Source organism: Pholcus phalangioides, unplaced genomic scaffold (assembly GCF_987345545.1).
Source record: "Pholcus phalangioides strain wild (caught in Gottingen) unplaced genomic scaffold, Ppha-v1.0 ptg000008l_1, whole genome shotgun sequence".
Taxonomy (NCBI): Eukaryota; Metazoa; Arthropoda; class Arachnida; order Araneae; family Pholcidae; genus Pholcus; species Pholcus phalangioides.
The window spans coordinates 10,872,973-10,893,636 of NW_028301601.1; the positions used below are offsets into that span (position 1 = coordinate 10,872,973).

At 40.9% G+C, this 20,664-nt stretch overlaps 1 protein-coding gene across 1 annotated transcript in view; it reads left to right on the top strand.

Moving 5' to 3' along the window:
- The first annotated feature begins 4,816 nt into the window (after window positions 1-4,816).
- The window catches only part of LOC149083668 (uncharacterized), an 80,790-nt gene continuing 64,942 nt past the window's right edge, over window positions 4,817-20,664 (top strand). The window contains exon 1 of the mRNA XM_089234158.1: window positions 4,817-5,204. The gene's annotated coding sequence lies outside the window, so the exon portion shown is untranslated. The remainder of the gene's footprint in view (window positions 5,205-20,664) is intronic.

The following is a 20,664-nucleotide window of genomic DNA, read 5'->3' on the forward strand; positions in this document are numbered from 1 at the left end:
TCAAATTTTTTATGTTTTTATTTTTATTTTTTTATAATTTTACTTTTTTTTCCCTCGTGAAATTTTATTTTTCTTCTCTTTTTCATTTCTATCATTTTTATTTTTTTCCACAATTTCATTATTATGATTGTACTAGCTACAATACCCGGCGCTGCCCGGGTTTTCTTCATTGAGGCTTTTTGGATCACGTGATATCTACCTCTTTCTTTGAGGGACACACAAACCGTGTCTAAGTCTCTTCCAAACATATCTTGTTTATTTCGTCCCATTTCATCAGCGTGCTATGGAAAGGGGAAAGGGACGCGTGAAAGCACCAGCTTACTGAAGAAGCGAATTTTAATAGAAATAATAATAAAGCAACAAAAAACAAATGAGATTCATCAAGTACCCCCAGAAAACTTCCCCATGGGGGTCCCCAGATTCAATTCGCTGAATTTCAGTGGGGCCCCACACTGGATATATCTCGGGCTACTGATGTGTTGCAAATTTTACAATGTTAAAGAACAAAAATCAATGAGATACATCCAGGGGCACCGAATTACAACCTGCCAACATTTCCATGGAGCCCTGACCTGGAAGCTTGTCGGACACCCCCCCCCCCCTGTGAGAATTTTTCATTTTTATCAATTTTACAACGAATAAAATCCAGGGCCCCACATACAGTAGCGGGGACACAGTTTAACCAATATGGCGACTTCCTGCGCGACTCATGAAATAAAGAAATGTAGATTTAAGGAAACGTAGAAATGAATATTTTGTTTCATTTCTCAAGGGGCGCTGGGTATTTCGATTTACCCCCTCCCCCGAACTTCAAGTAATCTAGTCTCTGCCTGTTTCTGCTTCAAAAAATGATTAATTAAATCTGTGGAATTTCTTCGATGTACTCTACGGGCCCATAAATTTAAAACATCCTAAACTATATGAATTTATGCAGTTGAATATATTAAAAGACAATACGGAGACATTAATTTTCGTTCTTGAGAAGATACAAATGAAAAGTTGAAATCAATGTTATCGCATGGATATTATCCAACTCAAAAGTAGGTCCGGGGCTAATTACTTCATATTTAATTTTTCGGGCTTCGTAAAAATCGAACTCAATATATTTCAAAAACCGAGAATTCAATGCAATTTTTAAAATCAGTGATGTGGCGGAAAACCGCTCTATTTTCGCATTTTACAGTAAAATGGGCAATTTTAACACCGATTTCTATGGGGGATCATCCTTTGCCTGTCACTCAAAGTGATGCTGATTATGGCGTCTATTCAAAAAGCCTCATTACTGGGAGGGTTGAAAATGTGGCAAACCATTTTGAAAAGGCATAAACTATTATACATATATACTGGCGGCATTAAAGAAGTGACAAACCATTGCAAAAGGCATGTACACGTCTGACACGCATAGCTAGAGAACCACGATAACAAAATAAACACACTGAAAGTGATTGTTGAGGCCTAGAAACCATTGTTGCCCCACAGTTTTTCGCCCATTTCGGGCACTAGCCCAGGTCTGACAAACTTTTAAAGTAGACTATCGTTCAAGTCGGGTCCCATTTGGTATATATGCAAAATTTGGCGATGATCGGTCTAAAATTGTAGATTTGAATATAGAACACACACACCCACACACAGAAAATCAATTTTATATATATAGATACAGGGTGGGCAAAAAGTCCGTCGAAACTTTAAAAATTCATAAAAACCGGGAAAAATAACCGAAATAAAAGACGGTTTGCAGGATTAGCATCGCTAGGTCACGGGTATTTTTTCAAGACGACAGAAAAAAAACAGCCAATAGGTGGCACTGACGTAACACACCAGTCAAAGAAAAGTTACGCAAATGACGAACAGAATGCCTCCAAACCGTTACCGCAGTATGTGTTACACATGACCACTACCACAGGGGCGCAGCACATTGCAGGCGAGTCGCAAATCCAGCAACGGCAGAGTGCAGCAGGTCCACATATACGGTTCACAACGGTGAACTGGCTGTGTATTAGGAGTGCAAGTTTTTATAACCGTCTCATTTGCATATTTCCACCTAAGTCGCTCGTACCAGCGCCACCTATCGGCTGTTTCTTGAGGTGCTTTTTTTTTTCCTTACTTGAAAGAAATTCCCCGTAACCTAGCGATGCTAACCCTGAAAACAGTTTTTTGTTTCGGTTATTTTTCCGGTTTTTATTCATTTTCAAAGTTTCTACGGACTTTTCGCCCCCCCCCCCCCTCTCTGTATAGATTCATCCGCTACATAAATATTCGACCATAACCTTTCCCTTTATAATGTCTATTTCACCAAAAAATACACGGAGTATTTCAGAAACCTAAATCATTCAAGTTACCCGAAATGTTGAATCACGGTCTTCTATGAATTCTTATGTGACAGGATCTAGCCACGGCCGACTAGACATTCAATTGTTTAGTGGGCTACGATCTAGCCCTCTTCCCAGTGTCGTCTTTACGGGCACGGCCCAGGGCCTCGGAAAAACTAGAAGTAGTTGTTGAATTTCTTGAGAATTATCCAGGTAGGGCCAGTGCCGTCTCAACGCACGGGCCCACCCGGGCACGGCCCCGGGTCCCGCAAGAGAATAGGGACCTCAGAAAAATGAGAAGTAGTTGCATTTTTCGACAATTTGCCAGGTAGGGCCTCAGAAAAAGCACTTGGTCCGGGGGGCCCGTGATGCTCTTAAGACGGCCCTGCCTCTCTCCACACCCATAAATCACAGACCAGTTAAAAAAAAAAACACGAATATTTAATAATATACAGTATTATGTAAAATGCCATTTTATCACTTTACATTTTTATAAATCACAAACTCGAAAAGGGCCTGTTGCTAAGCAACCGAGTGACGGAAGTGGGTGAAGTTTTTGAGTGACGGAAATCTGTTACGTTTTTGTGTTACGGAAGTCGGTTACGATTTTGGGTCAAGTATTCATTTAACTCTAGCACATATTGGGACCCATTTGACCCATCGGGACCATGTTATGAGCATGTACCGAGAGGCTCCCATATCCTGCAGCAGGGCCCTTAGGCTGGAATTTAGATGGCGAGCCTCCAAACCAGCTTTTCAGGGCCCCCTCTGTGGTTAATTTATAGTGTGAAGAATCAAAAAGTGATAAGAATCGTTCTGTTCCTGTCAGCCCTGCCCTTGTGGAGGAGGGGGGGGGGGGTCATGCCGAGAGGTATGTATATGTATATATATATGTATAATATACATATAACAACAGTGCTCCCAACACACAGGGTCGGGGTACCCGGGGTGGGGATTGTACGTATACCTTCATGGGAAAGTTAAAAGTTTTCATTTCCAGGGGCCCTTGATGGATCTCATTGTTTTCTTGCTGCTTTAACGTTGAAAAATTTGCGATAGCGGAAGCACAAGATATATCCAGTCTGGGGGCTCCAAAAAATTTGCGAATTCGGTCACGGGTAGTTGCGTGGGTGGTCCTGGATTTTATTCGTTGATAAAACGAATACAAATGAAAATTTTTCATGGCATTCGCACCGGGGGATGACCGACAAGCTTCCAAGTCGGGGCCCCATGTTTATAGGTTTCATTCTGGGGGCCCTGGATGAATCTTTTTGATTTTAAGTTTTTTAGAGATTTCAATTTCAATTTTTTTAGTGATTTCAAATTTTTTTAGAAATTTTGATTTCAATTTTTTTTTTGTTTAATTTTTTTAGAAATTTTGATTTTAATTTTTTGAGATTTCAATTTTTTAGAAATTTTGATTTCAATTTTTTTTTGTTTAATTTTTTTAGAAATTTTGATTTTAATTTTTTGAGATTTCAATTTTTTAGAAATTTTGATTTCAATTTTTTTTTGTTTAATTTTTTTAGAAATTTTGATTTTAATTTTTTGAGATTTCAATTTTTTAGAAATTTTGATTTCAATTTTTTTTTTGTTTAATTTTTTTTAGAAATTTTGATTTTAATTTTTTTAGAGATTTCAATTTTTTAGAAATTTTGATTTCAATTTTTTTTTTGTTTAATTTTTTTTAGAAATTTTGATTTTAATTTTTTTAGAGATTTCAATTTTTTAGAAATTTTGATTTCAATTTCAATTTTTTTAGTGATTTCAGATTTTTTAGAGATTTTAATTTTTTTAGAATTTTTGTTTTCAATTTTTTTACATTTTTATTTCTTCATTTATTTTTTCTCTTAAGTTCATCATTTTTTCACTTATTACATTTTTATTTATTTTTACTTTTTTTTCCCCATTTTCTATGATTTTATTATCTTTTATTCATCATGTAAATTTCAACATTTTGAATCCAAGACTGCCATTTGACCAAAAAAAACTATTCCCTCCCCACACCCCTTCCTCCCCCTAAATCCCAGACCTGTAAAAAATTCAAATATTTACTAATATATTATGTATAAAGTCCCATTCCGGATCCGATTCTCCCGTTTTTACGTTTCCTTACATCACCGTGAAATCCGAGAGAAACCCATAAATTTCCCAAATTTATTCTTTTTTTTTCCCCGCAAAAAAATTCCCATGGCCACTGCCACCTGACTTACTTACCTATAGGTAAGAGTGGGAAAGCTATATTTGCCCACACACGCTCCTTTTTTTTTTCCGGGCCACAAACACACACACGGATGGTACTGTATGTATGTATGTATGCATTCGGTGTGTGTGTGTGTGTGTTTCGATCGGCTCTCGGAAGCGGTGAGAATCCCGAAATTTCGGATATGGCCGCGTGGCGCATGCTCGGTAGGAGCCGCGGCGGCCCTCTCGCAAGCTGAAGCCGCGCCAAAAAGGCCGTAACCAACTGACATTCTTGTTCTTTGCTGATGCTGGTGGTGGTGGTGCCGCTGCTGCTGCTTTGCTTTTAGATCTCTGAGATACATCAGACTCTTGTCTTAGAGACTGAGAGCCGTGTGTGAGTGCGTGTGGCCCGGCTCGGCTCTGCGGGCCCCCCTCTCTTCGTTCACCAAACTCGCAACTCTCTTCCAATAGAGCAACATTTCCGTTTTTCCTCTTTCCGGCCCGTGATCTCGCTGGTGCTTTGATTATTATTACTTTTTTTCGAATAATAATTATCATGATAATTATCATTACGAAGATATATATCGAGCTTTAATAATCGGTGTGACTTGAAATTGATTTTTTTTTTCTTTGGCATCAACTCTGTGACATTTAGCAGATACCGGGCCCCTGTACTGACTTACATCCATTCATCGAAGACTCGAAGCTCAGGTATGTTGCGATTTTATATTTCTCATGTTGCATGTTGGAATTATCACGGCTGTAAATGCGATTGTTTTTTTGTTTTTTTTGCCGCGAGTGGCGATTATAGATAGTTTTTGGGGAATGTTGGGAAGTAATTATTGCGTTATAATTGCTTGAACTTTTAGTTTAAATGCATTGGCATGTCGAAAAACTTACATGAAGCTTGTTTTTTCGTTTTCTTCTGCGAAAGTGCGCATGTTAAAATCATGTTAATCAACTGGGAAACGAAGAAATAGGTGCATATTGAGTTTTGGAATTTCTAGTTGGGATTTCTGTTATTATATGGAAATTGTTCATTACTGGGATTATTAATGGAAGTGCTCGCGTGCGTGCGTGCGTGTGTGTGTGTGTGGGTGGGGTGGGGGGAGATAGGAGGTCGTATGAAATCTTGATAATTCTTAATGATAATTATTATCAATGATAATTTTGGTCCGAGTTTCTCCCCTGATAACGCGCCCGGCAACATTGCAGTGCCTGACATATAACTTCGAGTTTAAAAAACAGATGGCAGCACGCATTGGGAAATTGGTTCTCTCGGCCGTGGAGAGGTGTTATGTTACTCTGTGGACTGCAAGTTCTGCCTTCTGTCAACACTGAAACTTAACCGGGGATTGACGGACTTCTTTATCTGAGACAACAATTAACTTATATTATTTTTTACATTATTATGTGCTAAATATTATTCTGTAAAGGGATCTATTGCCTTCCTCTTATTAACGTGGGGGGGGGGGGGTCCCTGATCTTCGTCTTATTGGGCCCCTGGACCACAAAAGGGTTAAGAACCCGTGCACTGTATTCACTACCGTTGGACCTAAATTCCTTTAGACCAAGGGTTTCTCAACCTTTCTGAATTGAAAAGCCTGTAGAATACAGTCAGACTCTCTGATAATGACGTCGATTGTAACGATACCTCGGCTACAACGTCAAGAATTGCCGGTCACAATGATTACCATAGAGACTACTGGTTAGATGAGCCTTGCTTATAACGTCAATGAAATAGCACCGACCTCGGATATAACGACATTTTTTTTTTTTATCAATTTTGCTTCCGTTTTTATGAAGTTTCGCCATGAAATTCCTGGAATTAACTCGAACTTATCGCATCAATATGTAGTTCTATGGATATCTGAGAATGTTGAAGATGAGTTTGTTGTTAGTCATTGGCCTTGGACACGTTAAGACGGCTCTGGATTGATATTAGGTCTGTAACTCTTGCCTAACGTGTATCAATGTTTAAAAAAAAAAAAACATGTTTATACAACATGATCCCAGATAATCTCCGAACATATCCTTCGGATTCCATCCACTTCGTGGATTTACTGTAATTACAGCATAGGTATATGTTGGTAACTGCTGCCATCTATCTTTCGATGCGCAATTAATGAATGTAACATTAGGATGAGTGTATTTTTCGAATGTTGGGCGGGCGTACACTTTTCACATGAGCTTTGTTTTTTTTTCATCGAGGATGTCTTCCGGAATCGTGCCTAGAAGCCGAGGAAAATGACGTCTTAATGCATGGGCCCACCCTGGCCCTCACAAAAATGAGATATACAGTCGAATCCCGTTTTAACGAATACCGTTATAGCGAACATCTCCTTTTAACGAACACTTCTCCCAATTCCCCAGATAAGTTTGCAGAGGGACAACGCGAAAACTTGCAGTTCCATTATAACGAAATTTCATTATAACGAAGTGATTTCTCCGGTCTCTTGGAGTTCGTTATAACGGGATTCGGCTGTAGTTGAAATTTTCGAGAAGCATACATATAAATTTACCTGATAGGGTCTCAGAAAAATTCCGTGGCCCGGGGGCCCACGGTGCTCTTAAGGCAGCCCTGGTCGAGGAATCTGTATCAATGAATATTAACGATGAGCTATATTTTATTATGCTAAGGCGGGAGGGGGGGGGGGGTCCTTGGAAAGATTTCAGGAGGTCCGTGAGCTTGAATGAGGAATCAGTCACTATCATTTTCCTCAAAAGGATTTGTGGATTTCGTTTCGCTGGTGCAAGGGGTCCATGGACTTCGTGGACTTCATCTTATCACTGCGATGGGTTCTTGCGGTTTTCCCAACTTCTAGGTGCTAATGCGAACCGGTCTTCCGTTTGAAAAAGTCTCCCCGCATAGAGCAGGCAGACCTTCAACGTGATACATTTCATGACATGGAAATTCAGGCCTTTGCCATCTTCACTTCAAAATATGGAAGACAGATGGCAGAGCACCAATAGCACAGCACGGATTAAGTATTACTCTGGCAACAGAAATGCCGGGTAAAAAGAAAAATTCTCGCACATGCGCCCAGAGCACACATTCCGGCATGTACCGGTTCATTAGGAAATTCCCCCAGAATAATGTGTAAGAGGTGCATGTGCGGTTGAGTAGTAGTAGTAGTAGTAGTAATACGTGAAGGGTCCAAAGAACCACTACTTAGCTGAGGGGCTGACTAAATAAGCCAAAAGGTTTCTTCAGCCCTTTATTCTACCTACGAAAATCCTAGAGTTTCCTCCTCTCAATAATTTCTTCAATGGCGTCTTAACGATGTTGGAGGGGCCCAGGGGTCCGAGTCAAACAGAACCCCCGAAATTATCGTCCAAAATATGCAAAATTTCTAAATTGAGATAATATTGATTGTTTCTATCAATAGAGGGCCTCAGGAAATCTCTTCGCCCGTGGTGAGATCACGTTGCTGTTAAAAGACAACTCTTCCCCCCCTCTCCCCCAAATGTTGAAGGCGGTCAGAATTCTAGCCTAGCAGCCCTTGGGGCGCGAGTGACGCAGCGGTAAAATGCTCGCCTATTACCATGGAAACTACCGCCTACGTCCGCGGGTTCAGTCCCGGGGAAAATATAACGTATATAATTTCAATTCTCCTCAGACCTGAGGCGAGCACCGATAGATGGCGCTTTATCAATGTTCTCTCGCCGGAAATCTGACGAGGACGGAATTATATAACATGACTTTTCCTATAGAGAAAGGTTTCCAACATCCAAACCCGATAGGTAATAAATTGCTGTACGGCGATATGACCAGAGTTCGCGTGTGCTAAAGTAGCCCCGGGGGCCCAGCAGATCAATCTTACACAAATTCCTAATCCTCTAAAATTTCCGAATGGAATTGGCAACTCCCCCCCTCCCCTCACGTTAGTACACGGCATCTGATGTTGGTGAACAAACAATGGTATTCTCAAAATGAAAATATTGTGGTTTTCTTTTAAATATTGCGGAAGGAGCTGCCTTTTTCCGACTGTCTTTTTCGTCCGTGTCACCCTGGGGCAAACTGGGCCACGGTTAGAATAGCATCTGCCCTGCTCGGAGGGAACTTGGATTCGTCTGGCAATTCTCCGAGGCCGTTGGTCAAAGCATGTGAAAATGCATTGGGGGGTGGGGGGGGGGAGAAACCAGCACCTCCTAGAGATAGAAGGCCCTCTGCACTCTGCTTGTGACGTCAGTATGTACAGTAGTCCATTTTCCCTCAGAAATATTCAGGGGGGGGGGGAAAAAATTCCCTGCTCGTGCCAGTATCATCGTTGCGAGGGAAAAGAAATGATCGGGTTCAGAATTGGCGATTTCTATGCCCCACATCCAATCACCATGCGGTATTTGTGAGCCAATCAGGAAGATTCTACTCCAAAATAAGAAGAAACGAAATAGGATGCTGTGTTGCAAAATGTGGCAAACTTGCTAGGTAGTCTGAATGACGTTTATGACAAACAGTGCAGAGGCCTTCTATCTCTAGGAGGTACTGGGAAAACACACAAACAAACACGCACGGACGCAAATACTCATGCCAATGAAGAGATTTATGCTTCAGAGTGGAAAAAAAATCCCCTGGAGGGGGAAAAAAAAAAGTGATTCCGGAAACCCGAGAGAGGGAAAGAAGTCCTTCCCTTTTTCTCTCTGAAAAGGTGGCCAAAAAAGACGAATTTTCAAAAACTTCGGACGACGCTTGAAATGACACCAAAAAAAGGAGGACGGATGGTAACCCCCCCCCCCCCCTAGTAAAGGTGGAAATTCTATCATGAGAGACAAGGCAAGATAACAATATAAAAATGGCCCATTCGCCAAAGAAGCTGATCAGACAATAATAATTCACCGCTTTAAGATCAAAGGACGTAACATTGCGTCCAAACGCCAGTGGAATGAATTCAAACAAAGTTCAGCCTGTTTTCTTTCCTCTCTCTTCTGATCATCCCGAAGCTTTTTGTTGCAACCTTACAATCCTCATGATTTTTTGTATAACCCCCGATAGCCATTTTTTTCACCCAGAAATGACGTATCTTTCTTATAAGAGTGAAAGAAAACAGGTGAGGATGAGGGTGAAAAGAAACCTGACTTTGCACCTACTTTCTTATCTCCTTATCTAGTATTTTATACTGTCTTACTCTTTCAAATACAAATACAAATACAACGCCACAACAGGCAAATTGCCCAACGAGGTGGCTGACTTAAGAACATCATGGATCCCCGAGCCCCTACCTACTACTGCTACACCACACATGAGCCCCCCCGCCCCCCGCGGAACCCCCCAACGAATCGGTACATGCGGGAATGTGCGTGTACGTGTAGTGCAACCTGACGTAAATTTTGTTTCTGTGTAATGCTTGTTATGTGTAGTGCTGTCATCTGCCCCCAGTTTTACTAACTATGAGTGAAGTGTTATGGTTGAATGATTTACCGTTGTAGGACTGTTGCTCTCTGTGGCGAGACTTTTTAACGGGGAGATCGGCTCGCATTTGCGCCTTGAAGTTGGGAACCACAGAAAACCAACTTCAGCCGACCACCACTGTGGGGTTCGAACCCGGATTCTCGCATCACGAGTCCGGCACTATAACCACTCGACCACCACAGCGGCAGTAAGTTTCGGGAGGTGGGTGGGTTTGAACTCACATACCCTGAAATCTTCCCATCTCTAACCCCATATCTTACCAACCCACCACTACAGCCTTCATTCGTTTTGTTTCTTCTTTCCTTTTTCTAACGCGTGGACAAGGTTACTATATTTATTGCCGATTCGTCGAGTAGAAAGCATCCAAATTTCTCGCCAATTCGCTCGTAAGCGAAGGGGGGTTAATCACCGTTAAGTGACTCGAAATACGCCACTGAAGTCTTTTATAATTTCGTCATTGAGTTGATCCGTGAAGTGTATTTTTAGCGTCGGTAAATATAAATACCGAGGTCTCGTCGTCATGATCAATAGAAAACCAGTGGCGTAGCCAAAAAAAAAAGAGAGTGAAACGAGAATGACTGAATAACTTCTTCCATTCGAGTGGACGGATTTAATGAACTGATTTGCATATCACAAGAGCAATCAAGTCCGTCAGTGGCGGAGAACTTCCCATCCCCCCCCCCCACATCCCCTGAATAGTTGGATGCTGACGAAATTCTCTACCGTGTTCCCCCTCCCCACCGCCTTTGGTTTGCTTTTACCGCAAGGCAATTCGCAAATTAAGCGGTACATTGCCGTTGCCGAGTCGGTATATATATACATTTTTTTTTTGTTCGATTTTGATGAGGAATGTTCTAGAAATGGGTTCAGTTGAGTAATTGATATCGGAATTTTTCATTACTGGTATTTGTTGGAGGAATTTTCTCGAACTGGAGCCGGAAAAAATTTTTTTTGGACGTAATTTCGTGTGACGGGGTGGTTCTCACATCCCCACATGTTCGAAGAATTGTTTGAGCGATCGACGACTTACGGACTCTTCGAGTTACGAATGGAAATATTTGGCGAATTTCAGAACGGCATTGGCGACTTTCATGTCAGAAATCTTTTTAACCAGACTCTTCTGCCTCTCTTCTTGTATGGAATCATCGATTTTTAGGGTATTTTTGACAAATTATGCCGCCTTCTGTCAGTTCCAGTGATTAGGGAGCTAGCTTCTGACTGTGCAGGTCTGGGTTCGAATCCCGGTTCGGGCGTGGATGTCTACTAACACACTAACAAATTCCCTTTACAGATCGCCAAGATCTCTTGGGAATACGTGGTGATCACGTTATCATTATCATTACTTATGTACTATGTATGGGAATTGTAAAGGAATTTGCTTATGTACCAAGGGTGCTGAACCCTTAGTGCGGGCCACTTCACTGACTTGAAAACGCATCGAGGGCCGTTTAAGTGATCCGGAAATGAGCCGCGGATACCTTAAGTGATCTATAAATGAGCCGCGGATACCTTAAGTGATCTATAAATGTGCCACGGGGGTCATTCAAGTGATCAGGAAACGTGATACGAGCCGCCCAAGTTAACAGAAACTATGCTGCGGGTCACTCAAGTGATCTGTATCAGCGCCGCGGTCACTGGATCTCAAATGTGCCGTAGCCGTCTTAAGTGATCTCTGCAACAGCGTTATAGGTCTCTCAAGTTATCTGTAAACGTACCGTGGGTAACTCACGTGATCTATGAATGTGCCGTAGATGTATCGCGGGATGTTTGAGTGATCAGGAACTGTGCCGCGGGTAAATCAAACGATCTTGAACACCACCACGGATCAGTCAAGTGACCTGGGAATGAACCGCGGTTGACAAAAGTGACGTGGAATTGCACCGCGGGCCACGTAAATGATCTGGTAACGTGCCGCTTGATTCATTTTTTACAAAATTAGGTTTGAGGTCACGGCCCACATCAGATGACTCCGAGGGTGGCCACATTTGGTCTGCGGGCCACGGGTTGAGCACGAATGACGAATGACTTAAGTTGTCTATCTGTAAACGTGCTGTGGGTCACTTAAGTGATCTGGGAATCACTTACCGCGGATCACTTAAATGATGTTGAAGTGCACTGCAGGTCACTTAGATGATATACAAATGTGTCCCACGTCACTTGAGTGATCTGTAAATGGGCTGATGAACACCGCCGGGGATTAGTCCAGTGATCTGAGTGCATGAAGATTACCGTGCTGTATGTGCACATCTGGCGCTGCAGTCCACCTGCGTATAAACCGGAATCGACCTGGAAGCATTGCCGATCTCTTCCTCTAGTCACCACATCCGCACTGGTCGTGCTGATAGTGCCCGCGATCTTAACCATTGATTTTATATATTTTATTAAAACAGTTAAATCCCTTTATAACGAACTTCAAGAGACCGGAGAAATCACTTCGTTATAACGAAATTTCGTTATAAAGGAATTTCGGGTTTTTCCATTGTTTCTATGTAAACTTATCTGGGGGATTAGAAAAGTGTTCGTTTAAACGAGATTTTCGCCCTAACGGTATTCGTTAAAACGGGATTCGAATACTAATGTTTAATTGTTAATCGTTTAATAAATAGTTTTTGATATAGTTTAATCGATATGGGTTTGTTGGTTTTTCACAAACGTACGTTTTTGAGGTCGCGGGCCACATCAGATGACTCCGAATGCCACATTCGGTCCGCGGGCCATGGATTGAGCATGTAAGTGTTACTGCCAAAGCCCGAAGTGCTGCCAACTTGACGATGATCTCGAATCATCGCCTTTTGTTATCGGACTTTGGCCAACGATTACCGGCCAATTCGGACATTGGCCGGGTCAGTATTTAGCGAAATTGGCCAATTCGGGAGAATAAGCCGATCACTTACAGAATTGGTCAATTTCGGGCTTTGATATATGCATTAAGACGACCCAGCCAATTGTGCGCCCAACCCACGCGGGTAAAGGGCTAATATCTCGGAAAGGGACAGAGCCGAGCCTAGAGAAAACACCACCTGTAGAACAAGGCCTTCACGCGAAGCTCGTGACGTCACTGCAGGACATTTCACCTATTGCCATTGGATATAGCAGGTCGACGCATGCGATACCTTTTTTTTGCAGTATATCCTATGGCGATAGGAGAAATGGCCTTCTTCATTGACACAAGCTTAGTACGGAAGCCTTGTTCTCAGGGCCGGAAGTAGGGGGGGGGGAGCAGGTGGGTCTAGTGCTCCGGACGCTGGACCAGAAGGGGGTGGCGAATTCCCCCTTCAACTGCATCTTCTACATGGCAAGGAGCGACAATATGCCGGTTTGCCCCGGGTGACAAAATATCCAGTTGCGGCCCTGCTTGTTCTACAGGTGGTGTTGGCCTAGAGCCACGTGTAGTCACGACCCAACCATACGTTGCATACTAAGCAAGGTCAACTGACGATGCGTTTGAGTTTGAACATGCCATTGGTGAAACTTGGATGGGACGAAGTGAGGGTCCTGAGACCGAGTCATTTCATGCCCCCCCCCCCCCCTTAAGAAAAAAAGACCCGAATGAACGAGATTGCGAAGACTTCGTAGGAAACGGTGAATTCCAAGATACACCGGTGAAAAAAAGAAAAATCGTGAAATCTTTCTCGCCAAATTGGCGGGATTTATATTTACGAGCGGCGTAAGGGGGGGTCGTTCAAGTATTACGTCAGCATCGAGGGGGGTTTGGGATTTGCTGACTTTTGATCACAAGGCAGGGAGGGAGGGGGGGGGGGTTTGAAGGTTGCTTACGTCATCAACCAGCTCTTTTTGAAGATATGAAATATTCTAAGCTGCTGACGAAATTTTGCTGACGGGGAAGGGATCCAAAATGGCCGAAAATCTGCTTACGTAATACTTGAATGGCCCCTAAGGAACCGGTTAACTGTTAGAGCTGTGCCAGAGCTTCTCAAAATCACAATTCTAGTAGCATCTATCTATCTACATCACGGACACACATTCGATACGTTCCAAAGTTATATTACCTATAGCATAATCCTTCTTTTAAATATTGAATGATTATGCATTTTTTGTTTTTTAAAAAAAAACTCCATCTTTATAACTTCCGTTCCTGACTATGCGGAGTTATAAACGTTATATGCGAGCGAAAAATTTCCTAACGTTCTCAGAGAAACGCAAGTTCTGAATGACAGTATATTATCTACGACGGCCATAAACCAAACCATTACAAGTCTGCTTAGGCGGGGCGGGGGAAGAAAAACTAAGAATGAAATGGAAACGGAATTTTTATGGGAAGAAAAGTGAAGAGATAGCGAGAAAACTCCCCACCAAAATATTTCCGGGTAATGTTTTTATTACCTCCCGTGCTTACCCACGGCGCAGGGCATTATATGCTGAGTAATGCACATTAAAATAGCACGTGACGCGGCCAAAGTCTCTCGTAACCGAGGCCGAAAACGCCGCCGCTTAAACGCAATTATCCGCCCAAAACTCTTAAGGGACACCACCGTGTATGCGCTACTGTGTGCGGCGCTCTCCACACTACTGTAATATTTTCAACAACCTTGTAGCAAAATTTTAAGTAGCGGTGATGGATAGGTTCGACACGATGGTCCGCCATCAAGAAAAATTCTTCTGGGGGGGGGGGGGCGGCTCTCAAATTATTCGTAATCTCGTAAATTGCTCGATAGTGTAACAATGAATTTTCACGTGACGCAAATTAGCATCAGCTATTGAGCGAGGGAAAAATCTTTTAAAAAATTTACTCCATTATGTAATTTTAGTGAGCAACGGACATTGTTCGATCATTTTTCATGATTTTCTCCTATCCGATCTTTGCTACCGAGTCCAAGGCCGATTAGAGTTTAGGAATACGTTAGAAAAACCTCTCTTTTGCGGACACCGGTCGGACAAGAAGACAATTCGTCCGCAAGAATGGGAGGGGCGGGGTTTACGTTAATCCGGGGGTTCGAAATGCATACTTTTTATTAAGCACGAGGAAATTATTAATTGGCCGTAAAAGAGGGGGTTGTCCGTTAAGAGGGGTTTTTTTTTTACTGTAACTATTAGGAAATAAGTTTTTGCTGTTATAGGCAGAGGCGGCTTTACGGTTTTGCCACCTGCGTGATATAGAACTTTTTGCCGCCCACTTAAACTCCATTCTAGTCTAATTTTCTTGACCACTCATTCGTCAAATTTGCCGCTATACTCTGTTTTTAGGGGTCATTCAAGTGTTACGTTAGCATCGAGGGATGGGGGGGGGGGAGAGGGGGTTTCGGATTTGCTGACTTTTGATGACGGGGGGGGGAGGGGGGGGAGTTTGGAGGTTGCTTACGTCATCAACTGCCCTTTTTGAAGATATGAAATATTCTAAGCTGCTGACGAAATTTTGCTGACAAGGGGTGAGGGGTGGGGGAGTCAGTGTTTTGCAGACTTTTGCTGATGGGGGGGGGGAGGGGGTCAAAAATGGCTAAAAATCTGCTTACGTAATACTTGAATGGCCCCTTAGCCCCCTCCTCCACTCTTTTTTTTCTCAATATGCCTTTGTTTCTAAGTTACTACTGTATTTTGGTTGTTCGCATGCTTTCCACAAGGTTGAGGTCACTGTTTCGGTAGCTCACTTGGTTTACTCTCTAGACCACTCTTTTCGTCGCTCACTGAATGTTTCCCCGTTTTATAAGTCACTCCTATGCTTGCATACTCTCTAGGCCACTATTTTTGTCCCTCATTGACCTGGTTCTTTGATTTCTAAGTCACTCACGCCCATTGCTTAACATTCTTTTGGTTGCTCACTGATCTGATCCCTTCTCTATATATCAATATTTTCATCGTTTACATGCTTGCGCACACACTCTAGATTACTCTTTTTTGTCACTCACTGACGTGTTTCCCCCCGTTTCACAAGTCACTCCCAATATTGCACACTCTCAAAGGTAGCTCTATTTTTTGTCACTCACTGGTTCTATTCCTTGCTCTCTGGGTCACTTTCGGTCATTGCCATAATCACACACCCTCTAGACTGCCTTTTTGATCATTCACGTACTCGCACACACTTTTGGTTTGCTCACTGACCTGATTCCTGTCCGTATATCACTCTTTTAGTCATTCCCATGTCTGCACACTGTATAGATAGATAACTTTTTTCGTCATTGTCAGTCCTGCACTCTTGGTTGCTCACTGACCTGATCCTTTTCTATTTGTCAACTTTTAGTCGTTCAAATAGTTGCGCACTCAGTAGGACACCTCTTTAGTCGCTCACTGACCCTTGATCGCTTGGTACAAGTGGTTTTGCTACCCTTCTCCCCTAAGCACGAAAAAAACGAGCAAGAAAAGTACAAGAAAAATAGGAAAATACTGGAAAACACGAAAAAGAAAATGCTAGAAAAGCAGGAGAAGAAAGAAAATGCGAGAAAAATAAAGAAGATAGTACGAGGGGGAAATAAATATCTAGGAAAGTATGAGAAAAAAGTAAATGCTGGAAGGCACGACCAAAAATTAAAAAAAACTAGAAAAGTACGGGAAAATACTTAAATAGTATATAAAAAGCCGCTACACAAAAAAGGGAGAAAATACGTGAAATGTCGGGACGAAAAGGAATTGAATACTAGAAAGTTGAGTGAAAAATGAAAAGATGAATTCATGATTTTTTCACCAAGTAAGTTATGAGGAAGGAAAAAAATACGAAAAACAGAAAAAGCTTGAAAATTACGAGAGGGAAAAAAAGAAAAACCTAGAAAAATACGAGAAAAAAGACGAAAAACTAAGCCAATCAAATAAACCTAACAGACAAATATTGTTATATGACATGAATGTCGCTCTCCACTTGTTAATACAAGATATACAGAAGACTGGATGTTGTGAAGATATTTATTATTTGCGATGTTAATTTTTTAAGGAAGGAAAAAACTCATCTCTGCCTCTACCGGGAGTCGAACCCGGGTCCCTCGATTGCCGGACGAGTGCTCTGAACACTAAGCTACAGAGGAGATAGAGATTTTCCTTCGCTAGAGCGTATATATGTAGCTTAGTGGTCAGAGCACTCGTCCGGCAATCGAGGGACCCGGGTTCGACTCCCGGTAGAGGCAGAGATGAGTTTTTTCCTTCCTTAAAAAATTAACATCGCAAATAATAAATATCTTCACAACATCCAGTCTTCTGTATATCTTGTATAAATATTGTTATATTATACTATACATTTAAAATTCTATGGGTATTGTTATGGGTAGGGTGACCATACGTCCCGTATTTCCCGGGACAGTACCGATATTTCCTGTGTTTTTGGTCGTCCCGACTTTTTTGGCAATAGTGTCCCGGTTTTTCCCGTATTTTACACGAAGCCTACTTGAATTTTTACTCTTTATTGAAGTCAAAGATTGACATTATTTTGCAACTCATAAATTATTTTATTATAATTACAACTATAAATGATCTCCCACATTTGTCTTGGTGAACGTTTTTTATTTTTGCGGAATTCATTTTCATCCACGGCAATTTGCAGTAATGCCTCATTTCCCGCGCCATTGTGATTTTTTTTCCGTAATTTCGACAACATTTGGCAACTTTGTTTGATTTTGGCGATAATTGGCGATGTCCCGTATTTCCCCGTATTTGGAATCCTAATTTCCCGTACTTATTTCGAGCAAATATGGTCAGCCTAATTGTTGGCATCTTTTTCTCAGCCTCCTCGTTGGGCATTTTGCCTGTTGTGGCCTTGTATTTTTGTATTTATTACTATTCATCTGTACATTTAAAATTTATTACTGTTTATCTGTACATTTAACTCATTACTATTAATTTTTAAACATTTACAAAGCGACCAATAATAACAGTAACATTCTTCATATAAAATTAGAAAAATAACTCGGGAAACATTAAATCCCTTTTACTGAATACATAAATATTTATTGCAACAGAATAATAATATTATATTCATTCATTTTAAAACTTTCATTACAGAATAAACTCGATGCAACTGGTAAAGAATTCGGTCGAATAAGCTTTTACTCATGCGAGTAGACAAACTACGATTGGAATTTTCATTATGGTTCCTATTTTATTCATCGAGATTGTTTTTATTTTACGATCGTCTTCATCCTAATGAGTACATTCATTATTTTATTCCTGAACTGTAACTGCACAAAAAATAGAAGCTTCATCGATGATAAAATAAAATGAAATAAATAAAAACACATGTCGTAGTCGTTTAATGAAGTAGCGACGAATTTTTCTCATTAATTACAGGTAAATTAGGGAAAAAAAAATTCGAATCCGCGGTGTTTTATTTCGGGTGGATGAGTAAAAACAAAATTTCTTTTCGAAAGGAAAATAAATTTTTCGCATAATTTTGGTTTTTTCTGTAATTTTTTATTTATTAATTTTTGTCGTTTTTGGTAAATTTTTTTTTTCTCTCATGGGAAATTTGAGTTCTGTTGGTTGTTATTTTTCGAAAATTAAACCCAAAAATTCTTGTATGAAACAAAAATTATTTTTATTTTTAATAAAAAATATTATACAATATATAATAAGAAAAATTAAAATTTATGTTGTGGTCTGAAGTTTTGATACTGACTTCAGAGTTGATCTTCGAATTTTTCGTTATCATACACTTATTAAAAATCCCGAAATAATTATTAATTATTCTGATCAAAATGATAATGCTGTTAATAATGATTTATTGGTCATCGAAATATTAGTATAATCATTTTCAGGCCGTTTAAAAATCACAAAAAAAAAGAGAAAAATATAATTATTATATACAGGGTGGTGACTAATCGACCGCCCAAAAATTACACACGTGATTCCTTGTGAAAAACTGATACGGAAAAATGTTTTCAGTTTTTTGATTTGACCTATAATTAATGAGTTATAATGCTTTAAAAATTGATGACGTCACTTCAAAATCCTGCCAAATTCACCGAACGTACACCAAACGTACAACTTGGCGGGTTTTTTTTTAAAATTGAACAATGAGATAAACCTATCAAATCATCGAGGAAGCAAACCAGTTTTTTCCCCCTTTTGTTGTTGTTGTTGTGTGTGTGTGTGCGCGCGCACTTTTGATTGTTAATTATTACGATATTCTAAGGCAGTGTTTCCTAACCTTTTTCAGCTCATGGGCCCCTATGGATCACATTTTTCTCTCGTGGCTCCCCTGTCCTATCCAGGGCCCCCTGTACCCTCATCCAAGAGTGAGATACTTTCTATTTTTTTATTATGAATGAAATTTCAATAAATCAGATCAATCTCTGGAATCCTGGCTAGGCACGGATTCAAATGGTGGATTATCATCTCTCCCAGGAGTCAAATTATACTGCAAAAAACGGTCTGTGTAAAATACGGGACGTTCCAATGAATATGCACGATAAATCGACCCTCTCAACACATCAACCGTTGCTCTGGCGGCCCTCCATACTTAGCTGGAAGTAACAGCTTACATATGCAAATCATAGTATCAGATCCCATATATACTGCAGTCCCCCTCCCTTCATTATAGACATGAAGACCCGGGTCATGCCCCACGTAGACCCAAGGGTTAAGATGCTCCTGGTTGTATGGACGGATCTGATGAATTCTGAAAGTAGTAATATTTTTCAACCATGTTTCACTTTTAAAGCTTTTCTCTTCACAGCTCTCTATGACTCCCTTCACCACCTGTCGTGGATCACCTTACTTCTGATTTTCTCCCGTGGCCCCCTTAGAACATCTCAGGACCGCAAGGGGGGCCATATGGCCCCAGGTTGAGAACCACTGTTCTAAGGTGTTGCAGAATTTTTGAGTTCAACCGTAAAATTAAAAAAACTATTGTCGCCCCGAATTTTGCTCAAATGTGTTACTCACCATGTATTAGCAAAATGAACATGATATTTAGAAATTAACTCTAGTATTTTTTGAAACAAATATTGAGTTCTCAAACTTTTGAAATTTATGAATTTTTTCTGACTTTCAAACTCATAAAATTCTAACGGACGATCAGACGTCCAAGTTCGAGGTTCGTCGTACTAAAACATGCCGTATAAATATTTCTACAAAATTTTTGGTGTAGTGTATAGGGTTTTACAAATCTCAAACGGATGAGCTCAAAAACTGCAATTTGTGAAAATCGTTTTTTCTCTTGTTCACATTTATACTACACAATTGAATGAAATATTTTTTTTAAAGTCATGTTTGAAAAATCGATTTACAAATACAAACACAACGACACAACAGGCAAATTGCCCAACGAGGTGGCTGACTTAAGAACATCATGAATCCCCGAGCCATTTTTTGGAGGCCCTACCTACTACTGCTACACCACACTTGCACCCCGCGGAACCCCCAACAAATCGGAATGTGCGTATACGTGTAGTGAAACCTGACGTGAAGTTTTTTGTTTCTCTGTAATGCTTGCTATGTGTAGTGCTGCCATCTGCCACCAGTTTTACTAACTATGAGTGAAGTGTTATGGTTGAATGATTTACCGTTGTAGGACTGTTGCTCTCTGTGGCGAGACTTTTTAACGGGGAGATCGGCTCGCATTTGCGCCTTGAAGTTGGGAACCACAGAAAACCAACTTCGGCCGACCATCACTGCGGTTCGAACCCGGATCTTCGCATCGCGAGTCCGTCACTATAACCACTCGACCACCACAGCGGCAATGATTTCAGCGGTCATGACACCCCCTTAAATGTATAAAGTATCTCCAACAATTTTGAGATGAGGTTTTTTTTTTCCAGTTCCGATTCAGAAGTTTTGGAAGGTTTACATGTTGCATCATAGCTTTTGATTGTGATTCTACAA